This window comes from Psammomys obesus, unplaced genomic scaffold (genome assembly GCF_907164565.1).
Source record: "Psammomys obesus unplaced genomic scaffold, mPsaObe1.curated_primary_1811, whole genome shotgun sequence".
NCBI classification, from domain to species: Eukaryota; Metazoa; Chordata; class Mammalia; order Rodentia; family Muridae; genus Psammomys; species Psammomys obesus.
Genome location: NW_026585689.1, coordinates 1,611,403 through 1,627,796, shown reverse-complemented (window position 1 = coordinate 1,627,796; position 16,394 = coordinate 1,611,403).

Here is a 16,394-nt window from a genome sequence, read left to right as displayed (position 1 = left end):
CTCTGGGAAGTTCCCTGTGTTCAAATTTTCTTGTTCTGTTGCTCTTCTTGTGGAGTTCCCGTCCCCTCCAGCTCTTACTATTTCCCACTTCTTACATAAAATTCCATTCACTCTGCCCATCAGTTGACCCTCAGGCTCAGCATCTGCTTTGACAGTCTATACTGCAGAGGCTTTCAGAGGCCCTCTGTGGCAGGTTTCAAGGTTGTTTCCTGTTTTCTTCTGGCTTTCAGAGGCCCTCTGTAGCAGGTTCTGAGGTTGTTTCCTATATTCTTTTTCTTCTGATGTCCATCCTCTTTGCCTTTCAGGATGGGGATTGAACATTTTAGTTAGGGTCCTCTCTTTTGCTTAGTTTGTTTAGATGTACAGATTTTAGTGGGTTTATTCTATGTTGTATGTTTATATGAGTGAGTATATTCCATGCGTGTCTTTTTGCTTCTGGGACAACTCACTCAGGATGATCCTTTCCAGGTCCCACCATTTACCTGCAAATTTCATGATTTCCTTATTTTTCATTGCTGAGCAATACTCCATTTTATAGATGTACCACAGTTTCTGCATCCATTCTTCAGTTGAGGGGCATCTGGGTTGATTCCAGCTTCTGGCTATTACAAATAAAGCTGCTACAAACATGGTTGAGCAAATGTTCTTTTTGTGTACTTGAGCCTCTTTTGGGTATATGCCTAGGAGTGGTATGGCTGGATCTTGAGGAAGCACTATTCCTAGTTGTCTGAGAAAGTGCCAGATTGATTTCCAGAGTGGTTGTACCAGTTTACATTCCCACCAGCAGTGGAGAAGGGTTCCCCTTTCTCCACAACCTCTCCAGCATGTGTTGTCCCTTGAGTTTTTCATCTTGGCCATTCTCATGGGTGTAAGGTGAAATCTCAGGGTTGTTTTGATTTGCATTTCCCTAATGGCTAATGAGGTTGAGCATTTCTTTAAGTGCTTCTCTGCCATTCGATGTGTTACATTTTTATATTCCCATTGATTTATAAAGATTTATAGCTTGGATCCAAGACAATATTAAAAACAACTTAAGTATCTTGTGTACCCATTGAGGTGGAGATGGGCAAAAGTGGGATTTGAAAAGATCTCATAGGGAAGAGCTGCTACACTATTGACAAAAGCAATAAAACCCTACTGTCCTATGAGTAGGTAATGAAAGGATGCGTGTGTGTGCGTGTGTGTGCATGTGTATGCGTGTCTGTGTGTGTGTTTGTGTTCACACTCATATGCATTGAACATTATGAAGTTAAATTTTTTAATCTTTTATTTCAATAAGGCTTTTCACAGTGAACAAAAAAAGGTGCTCCCATCTTTCAAGCAAAGTACTGATACTGCATTTACTTATTCAGACAAGTAAGAAGTCATGAGAGAGTTTTAATTCTTGATATCTCTTTGCTGTTAAAAATAAAGAGTATCAGGATAAATAATGTTTGTTATTAGCCCTACAATTTTTACGGTGGTGTTATCTAAACTGCTATCATAATCAATAAGACACAGACACTGTTGGATTTTATAATTTCCTTATATACCTTGGCCTAGGCTGATATTCCACCTATGCTACCTCCTATCTTTTAGTCCCATCCCATGCCATCTGCCGTAACCATTCCTAACTGGCTACCTCCCATCCAGAATCCCAAATACTTATTAATGTTCTTCATCTGGGCAGCTTCCTCCATCCAAGCCATTCTCGGAGTCCTTCCTTCCAGTTCACTCTGTTCTCTCTTCCCCTAACCCGTGGCGGCTTCCTCCTTTCTCCTCTTTCCCAGCTGGTCTGTCTGCTTCCTGTGATTCTCCTCTCCCAAAGCCCTTGAACTTTGGCTCTGCCTCCTGCATTCTGCCCTGTCCAAAAAGGCTTAGGCCTTTTAATCAAGCAAGTAGGAATAATTTCTTAGGCAAGGTTAGACAGCAATTCTTGGAGTAAATGATAGTTTGCTTGTAAACTGTCAGAATCTCCAGGGGCAAACAATTAACAAACACAAAGCACGAGGCCATACTCCAGCATCTCTTTGGTCGACTCATATTGTGAAACCTGTTTCTCCGAATTCAACCGACATTTTGAAATCATCAATATCTTCGCAAAACAAGTACTACTTTTACACATGCATTTCAGAGTATGAGTCCCATAGATAACTTTGAGCTTCACTGGGGTGATTTGACCTTTTCAAAACATTCTGCCCAGTACATACCACAGCACATTTTTACAATAAAAAGTACTTCACATTTTTACAATAAAAAGCTGTTGCTGTGAACTTGGCCTAGATTCTGAGGCATCATCCATGAATTCACAAGATGGATGGAATCAATTTTAAATCAGTGAGCTGAGTTACAGAAATGTGAGCTAAGTATAAGCTGTCATTCTTCAAAGATGACTCCAGAAAATGAAGTTCTTAAATATGTGTTTTGATTGTGGGTCTTCTAGTGAACAGGTAATCTACTGAAACTTAAATATGCCTCCATAATACACTTGACAATAAAGAGGCAATTGTTGGTTTTAGGAATAAGAACAGCTACTACTAGAGATGCGAAGCTAGCCCGAAAAACTCATTTTCCTCAGTTCTGCACACATCACAAACACAGGAATGCCAACACAAATACCTAATGGCTATTTAATAACTATTTTTAAGTTAGGGTGTGTAGATTGACCATCTCATAAAGTTTGAAAAGATCCCTGTGTGTTTAGTTTATCAATACTTTATTTTACAGGTAGGGTAACATTAGTGAGCAGATTGCTAATCTGTTAGTATTAGAATTTGAATCCTGCTATACGTGATGCCTGTATATCAGTCCTTAACCAGGCTAACTAAAATGCCATGAAAATCATGGTTTCCAGTGGTACATAATAAATGACTTTTTATAGTGTTTTTGGTTTTCCTGCCTGTGTTGCTTTCATTTATCCACATAGCTTTCCAGGAGCTAGCCTGGGGGGATAATTGCTGTGCATGTTTGGTAACTGTTCATCTATTTGCATATCTGGGTCATTACAACTCTATCTCCACAAGTGACATTGTATTTTCCTCTCCCACAGGTCTAACCTCTGCATATAGAAAGCCACAAATCTTAGAATATTATTGATCATGACTTTATTTTCTGATTGTAATATATCATGCCTCACCATTTTAAAACTAATATTAGCATAAACCCAAGGACACTTTATGTATTCTTGTTTTACTTTGCTGGGGCTGCAACAAGTGACTACATATGGAATGTTTTAAGTAACAGAGAGGGGTTTTCTCATGAGGTTAGATGCAGAAAATTCTACAGAAAGGTGCCAGCAGAACCCATTTCTCCTTTCATCCTTGCTCACGTATGGCAGAGTCATCTCATCTCCTACCTGTGTCTTCACAACCCCTTTGTTCTGTGCATGTCTGTGTCCAGATTATCTGTCCTTCTGAGGGTGCTGTTCAAGCTGCTCAGACTGCTTCTACTTAGAGCCTACATTTCAGCTTAATCATCTCGCAAAGGTCTCTCTTCTCTCCTAGCAGTCATTCTCTGTTGTACTTGAAATTAAAAATTCAGTTCCATTTGTACGTTTAAGGGAGATACACTTCAGCATCTAACTCTCAAAAAGACTCAAACTGTTTTCTGACATTCAGAAGGTAAAATAAAAAAATAGTATTTTACTTTTTTTTAAAACCAAACTAAGTACAAAAACACTCAATTTAAGTGGTTTAAAGATAATACCTTCTTTCAGTTGGAATGTCAAATTTCTTCCAGGCTAGGAAAATGTCACCAAAATACTTTGTGCCCAGTCCATTATCCAATTTTGATTAAATTAAAATACAAACAAGTGAATTCCCAGTAACTATACCTACTATATTCACTTGAAATAGTTCATATAAAACATTTAATTGTCTAAAGTATATAAACAGTTTTTATTTTCACTAATAAATTATTCTTTTCAACCTATGTTCACAGAATACTGAAAAACTGTTTTCAGGACCCAAGGCAAGTTACCAAATCAGGTCCAAGTGCTTGTACTTTATTTTTCCAAAGGCAACATCATTTAACAAAACTTACTCAGTAAAGCCAGAACACAAACTGAATGGCTGAAGCAATAGAATGAGACTTTCTTATGATCCTAGAGGAGAAATTTCAAGATAAAAAATATTTCAAGAGAGTTTTGTAAAGAGGAGAATTAGACAATAATTATTTGGTTGAATAGATCCTGAATACACAGCAAGTCTTACAATATGGCAGTAGAGAAATTTTCACTTTTATAACTTAAATTTGATAGAAGTGAATTAATAATTTTATTTTCTTATTTGACTTCTATAAAGTTTTCTTCATCAAATGAATAAAAACCAAATTATCCAACTGGCACTTTTTGTCCAACAACAATCTTTAAAGTTTTCACCACAGTATTAGTCTTAAAATATTTTTTCTTCTATATCACTTTATCCCTTTTCCTTCATAATAAGAGTGCTAACTGCTGAAGAAATCTACAAATTCTTCAAGTTCTACATGGAGCAGAAAGGTAGAGATTTTACACTCCATAGCACATGAATCTCCAGCAAGAAGGAGAGTCATACAGTTATAGTCTAAAAGATACTCATGTCATTTTTGAAGGTTTTAATTTCTTGATATTATTTAAATATATATTTAATATTTAAATATTATTTATATAAATATTAAATATATATATAATTTTTTAACTGGTAAGGGGGCTCCAAAATATTTGTTATTGTAAAGTGGTTAACTCTTTCTGGTTCCTTGTGGGAAGTCATCACCATGGCATGCTAAGCAAGTGTCCTGCTACCAACCTCTTTCTCCTGCTTATACTTTCTTCTTTGTTTTAACAGATACTTGACTTCCTTGGAAATCCATTTCAACTGGTGGGCTGCCTCTTTCAAACTCACAAATTCAGAATCACAGGAAGAAGGGTAACTATGGTTTTGCTTAGTGGGAAATTTTGCATAATCAAAAGGGCTTTGGTTCTTGGATCATCTTTGTCTGAGGAGGGGGCAGTCTTACCAGCCCACAGAGGAAAACAATGCAGCCAGTCCTGATGAGACCCAATAGGCTAGGTTCAGATGGAAGGGGAAAAAGACCTCCTCTATCAGTGGACTTGGAGAGGGGAATGGGAGGAGAAAAAGGAAGAAGGGTGGGATTGGGATGAAACAAGGGAGGGAGCTACAGCAGGAACAAAAAATGAATAAATTGCAATAAAAAAATAAAAAAGGAAAAATTTTAAAAGGGCTTATATGTTAACCCAATAGATGTGAGTTGTAAGCATCATAGTCCTTTTGGTTTATATTTAGATAGAAAGTCCTATCTGCAAAGCATATAGAAGCAAGCATGTAGGCAGATAATACTGCAATGTTATCTGTTACATCAGCAGTACTATGAATGCACATAATTTATAAAGGGCTTTTCTCCTCATGTCTGTGTTCAAGTTCCACAACAAGACAAACAGAGGTAATCTGCTAACCACCCGGGGATGCACATGTATCTCTTCACACATTCCGTTGGCTTGTTGACATACTTAAGGAAATACAAAACCCATTTTTAAAAACAGAACCAAAGTCTGGATACACTTAATAACGTGTTCTTGAAATGAAGCAATTCTGTATTTTTTATTGCATGTTCTTTAGATTTTATTTCAATTAAGTACTCCATTCTCTGTGTCTAGGTGTCAGGGAAATGATTCCCTGTGAACTCTCACTGAACTTTGCTAGAATCCAATTTACGGCAAAAAGAAAATTTACCAGCGTTCTATAAAGAATGGGAGGAATACGTAAGATGTAAATTTAATTACTGAAAGAAAATTGGACTTCTGTCCTTCTCATGCCAACCATCAGGGTTTTCTTGACAGAAAATCAGGGTAGCTTCACTCACGTCAGACTTGCTTGCATCTCTTGTAAAATTGCAATACACAGCTCTACTTTTCTCCCACAGCACCAACTTACAAAAAAATTTTATAAAGAAGAGATTGGCAGACAAAAAGCATTTGGGGAAGTTCACTATGAGCAAAATCCAAATCCTTGCCTTCACAGAAAAATAATGAAAACCTGTGTCCTACAGTAAAAAAAAAAAAAAAAAAAAAAAAAAAAGCAGCATTTACTGCTGGAAAGACCTGATTTTTGTACTCATTTACTTTCTTTTAAATATTGATAAGGTGCATATTTATAAGAATTTATGATAAAATTATAGTGAAGAGATAGTAAGAAAAAATTAGCTATCTTTCCTTTTTCTGCTTCTGTTGCTCCCTTTCCTTCTTTTTTCGATTATTTACTTGGTCTTTAAAGACAAAGATACTCTGGATTGCCCAGGCTGTCCTGGAACTCCCATTGCAGACCAGGCAGGTCCTCAAACTCAGAGATCTATCTACCAATGCTGGAATTAAAGGCATGTGCCACCATATCTGGCTCGCAATTTGCCACTGTTAGATGTAACTAGAAGGAAAACCAGCTCCTCAGCTAGGTTATATTGGTTACCTGGGTCTCTGGGTTAAGGTAAGTTTGATCTGAACTGACCTGGAAGCAAGGGAGTTATTTGTATTTTATTGGTATATCTATTGGTTGGTGTGCAAGTCTCTACTCTGTAAACCTCAAACTTGCCAGTCTACCCAATGCTGGAATTCCAGGCATAACCACTATGTCTAGCCAAGGAAGGCCTTTTAGAGTAGGAGTGGCTTTCATGGGTGAGAAAGACCACTACCTTTAATAGCTCAGCCAGGAAATACCATTCTTCTGGTAGTCACATATCAAACATTTACTCAAATTTCTAGTGAACTTCTCACATTCATCTTACCTGACAGTGAACTGTTCAGCCTCCCTTTCATTCCATTCGATGACACTTTTCATTTCCGCTACAAGAGTTGAAGTCACGGTCATCCTACAAGCTGCTCAGAAAACCTTAGAGACAAATTTGCTTCTTCTTTACATTCCTGGGATTTACAACCTTAGCACAGCTAGCTGGTTCAAAATTCAAAATAAACCCGGAATCTACTGCTATTAGTCATGTGGATACTACTGTTTCTCCTTTAGGAAGCCAAGAACTTCATGCATCCCAACACCCATTACATTAGTAACATCGAAACAAAAAATCATCTTTGACATGTCTATTGAGATAGCCAAGGTTAAGGCCTTGTTAATGCAGCTATTTCTTTATTTTTATTTTTTTTAATATTAGTTACAGTTTGTTAACTTTGTATCTCTGCTGTATCCCACTCCCTCTTTCCCTCCCACTCTCACCCTCCTACCCTCATCTCCTCCCTGCCCCTTTCCAAGTCCACTGATAATGGAGAACCTCCTCCCCTTCCATCTGATACTGGTTTATCAGGTGTCCTCCTATGTGGCCTAGCAAGGCTAATGTAGCTATTTCTTAGAGAAACTTCTCTCGGCATACTTTCTGGGATTTCTAGATCTTGCAGTCTTTCTACTCCCTCTTTGGTGATGTTACCTGAGTCATAGATGCAGGAATTATGAAGTAGATGTATCCTTGAGGGCCATGATCCCCATATTTATTGACTTCTGCATTGTGTCCAATTCTATGATGGCTCAATTTGCTGTAAAGAGAAGATTCTTTGGGGCAGTAGTTCCACTTATCTGTGGGGATAAGCATAGATTTAGAACTGTAGGATGGAGATCTGTTGGTCCAGCAATGTGGTGGTAGTATATTCTTTACTAAGGTTTATGGCCTCACAAGCCTCAGGAAGCTGTTTAGATTTCCAGTATCAAGAGTGATTTCTCTCCTGTTGAGTTGACCTTAAGTCCAGTTAGACAGCTATTGGTTGCCACTGATATGGGCGTGTCACTTATTGCATCTTTATTTGTACCTTTCCACGCTGATCAATGCCCCAGTTCGTATTGCAACTGGGTAGAACTTTTAATTGCTTTCTTACTATGCTAATATGCAAAAGGAAAATTTTGTATGGTCTTACCACTAGACGAAGAATTCCAAGCAATTAATGACTGCTAAGAGAAGGAGAATTAGCTTATCCCCTTGTATATATCTGAAAACAGATATATACAAATTACAAAAATGGACTCAACCGGTTGTATTTATTAATGTATGAACACACATACATACATACTTACGTATATGTAACAATAATAAAGAGGGAAAGGCTGTCCACTTGAGAGTGAGGAGTGAGAGAGAGTTTGAAGGAAAGGTACCCTAAGTACAATCATCTTGTGATCCAGGTCGTGTTGACAGTAGCTTTTGCACTGGGAGTTTCTGTTTGCAGTCTATATCCCTCTGCTCCAGTGATCTCAAAGGCAAACTGTCCCTGCTCCTTCTCATTTCACCTTCTCTGTAAAGCCTATTGAGAAATTCTCCTTACTATTCCTAATTCTCTTTAGCCTGGTATAGTGTCACTAGTACTTTCATACCAATGTATTATCTGTGTTACTCAGTCTCTATTTTCTATTAACTTTTTTCTTTGGTTAGAATGCATGCTTTTTAATTAAAGAGACTCATACCTACTGATACACATGAGTTGCCTAGAATAGTATTTGGCAATTCCTTAGACACAATTAATTCTCACAACATTGGTACATAATCAGTGTTCATATGTCAGTGAGCAACAGTTTTAATATCCAACAGTACTGTGGATATTAAAGCTCAAAAAAAAGTAAAAACACGTATTCATAGGTGTTTGGGTTTATTTCTGGGTCTTCTGTTCGGTTCCATTGATCCACCTTTCTACTTCTATGCCAATACCATGCCGTTTTTATTACTATTGCTCTGTAGTACAGCTTGAGATCAGGGATGGAGATACCTCCAGATGATCTGTTGTTGTACAGGATTGTTTTGGAAATTTGGGTTTTTTGTTTCTCCATATGAAGTTGAGAATTTTTTCTTTCAACGTCTGTAAAGAATTGTATTGGCATTTTGATGGGAATTGCACTGAATCTGTAGATTGCTTTTAGCAGGATGGCCCTTTTCATTATGTTAATCCTACCGATCTGTGAGTACGGGAGATCTTTCCATCTTCTGATATCTTCCTCAATTTCTTTCTTCAGAGACTTGAAGTTTTTTTCAAACAGGTCCTTCACCTGTTTGGTTAAAGTCACCCCAAGGTACTTTATGTTATTAGTGGCTATTGTGAAGGGTGTTTCCCTGATTTCCTTCTCAGCCCTTTGGTCTTGGGTATACAGGAGGGCTTCTGATTGTGTGTGTGTGTGTGTGTGTGTGTGTGTGTGTGTGTGTGTTGATTTTGTATCCAGCCACTTTGCTGAAGGTGTTTATCAGCTGAAGGAGTTCTCTGGTTGAATTTTTGGGGTCGCTCATGTATACTATCATATCATCTGCGAATAGTGAAACTTTGACCTCTTCCTTTCCGATTTGTATTCCCTTGATCTCCTTTACTTGTCTTATTGCTCTAGCTAGTACTTCAAGTACTATGTTGAATAGATATGGAGAGAGTGGGCAGCCTTGCCTTATCCCTGATTTCAGTGGGATTGATTTAAGTTTCTCTCCATTGAGCTCTGTGGCCTAGCAAGACTGTTCCTCCCTCCCACCCCGAAGGAGGAACAGTCTTACTAGGCTGCAGAGGAGGACATGGCAGCCAGTCCTGAAGATAACTGATAAGCTAGAGTCAGATGGAAGGGGAGGAAGACCTCCCCTAGCAGTGGACTTGGAAAGGGGCAGAGAGGAGATGAGGGAAGAAGGGTGGGATTGGGAGGGAATGAAGGAGGGGAATAAGGCTGGGATACAAAGTAAATAACCTGTGATTAATATAGAAAATAAAAATTAATAAAAAATGAACAGAAAAAAATAAAAACACTGAATTCATACACACAAAGCTGTGTTTGCACAGTGACTGAAACAGGTGACTAATTATTTCTGCAATGCTATATCTTATTTATTTTGTGAACTGTGTTTGAAAAAAAATGTCTATGAACTCATGTTAAAGATCTAAAGATCTTTATAACTATTAAAAAAAAAGATTGTATTAAGCCCTTGAGTTGCTGTCTGACTGTAAGTAAAAGACACTAAATAAGAATCTCATTGAAAAGAACTGACTGACTGTAGTGCCGTTTTATACCCACCGTAGAAGTGGCCTTTCTAAGACTGTTATTTACATGAAATGAGCCAATTAGTCATATAATTAGCCACAAAGGAACCTTTGACAACAGGAAGAAGTTTGCAGCTCACTAGAAAAGTTTTGACAAGATTAAATCCCTATGACAGCATCATTTGAAATCAAGATACTCATTTCAAAGATAAAACATTTCAGAGGCTCCGATGTTGCAGGATGCAATGTAGACTATTGCCTTTTCCCTTTTGCAAGCTTAACCTTTGCTCATAGCATGAATGACTATGGGGTTTTGATGGGCTTGTACTCAGCTGAGATTCAGTAGCAGTACTGCTATCAGAAGGAAGTTTACTGTCAGGAAACTCTCAACAGCTGTGTGCCTATCCTGCAGATAGTATGAAAAAGATGATAATGCAGACCTCTCCCTCACACTGATGCTAGACTTAGTAAGGAAGGTGCTGAGAAGTTGAGCTACGTACGCAGGCTATCAAGAATTTTTTGTCATTCTTGGATCTAGATCAGTGATCTTTCTATCAATATATATAATTAAAAACCACTGAAATAGTTAACTTTTAAGTTCTTAGTTTTGAAAGATTTTTGCTGTATAACTCTATTTATTTATTCACTTTACATCCTAAACATAGCCCCCTCCCTCTTCTAGTCTCACCTTCCTGCTCTCTTCTGCCTTTTCACCTCCCCTTCTCAGAAAAGGGATTTCTCCATCCCTGTAACAACCAACCAAACAGTCAAGTCACATCAGAATCGAGCGCATCATCTTCCACTGAAGCCAGATAAAGCAGCCTAGTTAGGAGAAAGTGATGCAAAAGCAGGAAACAGGGTCATGTCAGGGAGAGATCCCTCTCTTCTTTCTAGGTGACCCACGTGTAGACCAAGATGCCCATGGGTTACATATATATAGGAGGCATAGGTCCAGTTCAAGCATGTGCTTTGGTTGGTGCTTCAGTCTACATGAGCCTCTATGGGCCTAGGTTAGTTAACTCTGTTGGTCTTCTTCTGGAGTTCTTGTCTCCTCGAGGTCCTTCTATCCCTCCATCTACACTTGCACAAGACTCCCTGAAGCCTGCCTAAAGTTTGGCTCTGAGTCTCAGCCTTTGTTTCCATCAGAGGCTAGGTGGAACCTTTCAGGGGACAGTTACGCTAGGCTCTTGTCTGCAAGCATAGCAAAGTATCATTAATATTGTCAGAGGTTTGATCACCTTACCCCTGGACCTCTTTCTTGTTTATCTTCTTTAGTTGTACATATTTTAGTATGTTTATCCTATCTTATAGGGCTATATAAGTAAGTATATACCATGTGTGTCTTTCTGCTTTTGGGATACCTCATTCAAGATGATCTTTTCTAGATCCCACCATTTGCCTGCAAAATTCATGATTTCCTTGTTTTTCATTGCTGAGTAGTAGTCCATTGTGTAAAAGTACCACAATTTCTGTATCCATTCCTCCGTTGATGGACATCTGCGTTGTTTCCAGGTTCTGGCTATTACGAATAAGGCTGCTACAAACATGGTTGAGCAAATGTCCTTGTTGTGTACTTGAGCATCTTTTGGATATAGGCCTAGGGGTGGTATAGCTGGATCTTGAGGTAGCACTATTCCTAATTGTCTGAGAAAACACCAGATTGATTTCCATAGTGGTTGTACCAGTTGACATTCCCACTAGTAATGGAGGAGGGTTCTTCTTTCTCCACATCCTCTCCAGCATGCGTTATCTCTTGAGTTTTGGATCTTAGTCATTCTGGAGGGTATAAGGTGAAACCTCAAGGTCATTTTGATTTGCACCTCTTTGATGGCTAGGGATTTTAAACATCTCCTTATGTGTTTCTCTGCCATTCTATATTCTTCTACAGAGAATTCTCTGTTTAGCTCCATAACCCTTTTTTAATTGGGTTACTTGGATTATTGCCTTTTAACTTCTTTAGTTCTTTATATATTCCAGATATCAGCCCTCTGTCAGATGTTGGGTTGGTGAAGATCCTTTCCCATTCTGTAGGCTGTCGTTTTGTTCTAACAACAGTGTCTTTTGCTTTACAGAAGCTTTTCAGTTTCATGAGGTCCCATTTATTGATTGTTGCTCATAGGGCCTGTGCTGATGGTGTTCTGTTCAGGAAGTTGTCTCCTGTGCCAATGAGTTCTAAGCTGTTCCCCACTTTTTCTTCTAACCGATTTAGAGTATCTGGTTTTATATTGAGGTCTTTGATCCACTTTACTTTAGTTTTGTGCAGGGTGATAAATAAGGATCTACTTTCATTTTTTTGCATGTAGACATCCAGTTGGACCAGCACCATTTGTTGAAGATGCTGTCTTTTTTCCATTGAATGGTTTTGGTTTCTTTGTCAAAAGTCAAGTATTCGTAGGTATGTGGGTTTATTTCTGGGTCTTCTATTCGGTTCCATGGATCCACCTTTCTGTTTCTATGCCAGTATCAAGCAGTTTTTATGATTATTGCTCTGTAGTACAACTTACGATCAGGGATTCACTCCTCATCTAGAAAGACAAAGGCATGGACATTGGAAATAGGAGAAAACAAGTATAAGGACAGTAGCCTACCAAGAAGGCACTTGAAAAACTCTATCTAGCAATGTATCAAAGCAGATGCTGAGACTCGTAACCAAGCCTTTGGCATAGTGTAAGGAATCATATGAAGGAAGGAGGAATTAGTATATCCTAGAGGGGACAGGTAGCTCCACAAGATCCAAATGTATCTGGCACAAGGGTCTTCTGTGAGACTGTTTATCCAACCAAGGATCATGCATGGATATAACCTACAACCCCTGCTCAGACATAGCCCAATGTAGCTCAGTATCCAAATGAGTTCCTTAGTAAGGGGGACAGGAACTGTTTCTGACATGAACTCATGAGCTTCCCCTCCTCCCCTGAGGGAGGAGCAGCCTTGCTAGGCCACAGATAAGGACATTGCAACCATCCTGAAGATACCTGATAAGCTAGGGCCAGAGGGAAGGAGAGGAGGACACCCCCTCTCAGTGGACTCAAAAGGGGGCAGGGAGGGGATGAGGGAGGGAGGGAGGGGAGGATTGGGAGGGAAAGAGGGAATGGGCTACAGCTGGGATACAAGTGAATGTATAAAATCATTTAAAAATAAAAAATATTATTAAAAAATATTGTCAGAGGTTGGCTGTCTTCCATGGGTTTTCAAGGTATTACTCCATTACATTCTTTTACTTTGCACTCAAATCTTATGGATATTTCAGATAAAAAACAGAGCATACAGATTTAAACATGGTACACAGAGTGTGTATGTATGTGTGTGTGTGTGTGTGTGTGTGTGTGTGTGTGTGTGTGTGTGTAGAGGGGTTGGCTGCATCATATTCCCCCAGTTCCTCTCATGCAGTTTTTTTCTTGCCCATCTCCTCTCCTTCATATGCTAAGAGCTTTGGATAATTTCAATATTTTGATGCTCTTGATATTGGTGCCTGCCTCCAATTCTAATTGTGTTAAATTCTACCTTCAATATTTTTTGTGCAATATTAATTAAATGAAAATAGTTGTGCATAATTATATTTCATATTATAGAATGCAAAACAGTGTTTTTAATTTATTTTTCCTTTTTATTTATTAAGCTTTTTATCTTCACAATAATCACTAGACTTGGAAATGCACTTGTTAATATATAAGATTTATGATTTTTAATGCATCTTAATTTTGCTATTAATAGATTTCACTGTGACTTTTCCCCACATACATGGCTCATGCTTCACACATCTGCTTTCTCTAAGATGTTCCTTTCCTTTCTTCATGCCCTGATTCCCCGTTGGGACCCAGTAGACCCTTTACTACATTAAGATCATCTTTTCTTCTTGTTTCTTGTTTTATTTTTAGTCTAGTTTCAACATATGAAAGAAGACATAGGGCATAGGGTTTCTTTTGTTTGACACAATAGCATGTTTCCTTCCATTGGCATACTCTGATCCTCTTAATGCTGAGTAATGCTTCATTTTGTACAAAAACCTTATTTTTTTTTTTTATCCATTCATCAACTTAAGGGAACCGAGGCTTATTTCAGAGCCTAATTATTTTGACTAGGATTTCAGTAAACACTTATACATGCTAATATCATTTCTCCCACTTAGTGTAGCTATATGATCTTATCATGTATATTTATACTTTTTAAGAAAATAAACTATTTTACACTAACAGTGTATGCTTTTTTCCATCAAGTTTCTTAGCAGCACTGTCCTTTTAAGTTTCTTTAATGGCAGCCATACTAAATGGAAAGCCAAACAAGTTTTGTCTTGCATTTCCATAATGATTAAAAGCTTTGGGCATTATCTTATATATTTGTTGTTCACTCATAATTCTTATTTTGATAAATGTCTTTTCAAATTATCTACCAGTTTATTTATTGGCTTACTTTTTCCTCTTAGAAGGTTTTGTTGTTATTATTAACTAAACTTTTATAGGAAGGAGATAAGGGCAGGAGGGAGCATAAGAAGGCACATTGGGGCAAAAGAGAAGCAAGAAAGATGGGAGAGGCAAGGAGAGGAGAATATGCTTATGCAAAGTGGTTTGTGTCCAACACAGATAAGTTATTAAATATGTAAGTAAATTATGAATGTCAGAACTTAGCCCAACATCACAAGAGTAAATTTGTTACCTATGTACAAAGAACTAAGACAAATACAGTAAAAGTTTATCATCCCTATCCAGGCATATCACTATAGAATTATATGAACTTAACTCCAAGAATTTAAAAAAAGGAAAAAAAAAGTGACTGTCTCAGGATGTAAGAAGCTACAATGATAGGGTGATAAATACTGTTAAAATGCTCCACGGGCAGAAGATGAAAAGGATAATAGGTCAGAGATCTCTAGGTCAAAAGAAAGGAGTTTTTACAAGAGCATATGTGACTGAGATTTATTAAAAAAAATAAAAATATATAAAGAATAGGTCAACACCAATAGATGTTGAGGAATACTTAATGAAATTAAAATTATTATTATTATTATTATTATATTATTATTATTACACCATTTGTACATATTTGCAAACAGGACTTAAAGAAATTAAAATTGTTTAAAATGTGTGTGTATGCATGTGCCTATTTGTGTGCATGAATGTGCACATCAGAGGTGTCAGGTGACTTTCTCTATTGCCTCCATTATCTTAGTCACTCTTCCATTGCTGTGACAAAAAAACACCATCAGAGCAATGTGTAAAAGAAAGTGTTCAATTGTATAGTTTCTAAGAGTTAAGTCCGCAATGATAGAACAAAGACATGGCAGCAGGAACAGCTGAGATCTCACATCTTGAACTGCAAGTATGAGGCAGAGAGAGAGAGAGAGAGCACTGAGAATGGCATAACTCTTTTGAAATCAGTAAGCCCACTTACACTGGGACATTTTCTACTCAAAAGCCACACCTCCTAATCCTTCCCAAACAGCCTTACTAATTAGAAACCAAACATTCAAACATAGAAAACTATGGGAACTACTCTCTTTCAAGTCACCACATTACCCAATTATTTTTCAGACAAGCACTCTCACTGAACTAGGATCTCACTAATTGGCTTGACTAGCTAGCCAGCAAGCCTGTCTCTTACCCCCTCACTCTTCCCAGTGCTGGAGGTACAGTACATCCACAATGCCTGACTTTTACTTAGATGTTGGAGATATGACCTCAGGTACTTAAGCTTGTACAACAAGCACCATCAAAAAAGTGAAAACTCCTTGTGGAGAGAATAGAATCTCTGATCTGGGTGGAGAGCTAACATTATTCCAGTTGGATTGGGTCAATAACTGGCCAAATGACCTTATGGAAGCAGGCACACCTTACACAAGGGCACAGCAATAGATGAAATAATTCGTCTTTTAATAAGCCAATGTGGTTTGTCCTTCTGTCTGCTTGTTTTACCCATAATTCCCACTTTTTGTGCAGTCCTTTATAGAGCTCAGCCAGGCTGGTATTGTAAATCTTCCTGCTTTTCTGAATGGACCAGAAAGGTGTAACTCTTCATTATGTTTTATTTCCACACTGAGCAGAAACTCTCAAATGCTTTGGCTTTTTAACTTTTTCTCTGAAGTCTGTATTCCTGTCATGTGATTGTCCCCCATTATGTGGCTGCCCTCTTTGTTTCCTTAACTCAAGTGCTCAAGTGCTATAGTTCCTCTTTTTCTTCTTTTCCATTGCAGCTAAACCATATTTATATAAAAAGGAGAATGTTAACTGCAGTGATAAAAATGTATTGAAGCTTATTTTATAAGAAAATCTCAGAAATTTTTAATCAAATTATTTCCAAAATGCTAACTAGTGGTGATTTTTTTTTTTTCATATCTGAAATTCCAGTGAGGAAAAGCCCACAGAAGTGTAATACATCGCTTCTGGTCAGTGCATGCAAAGCAGTAAAGCTAGTTGTGAATTAGAACTCCATTACC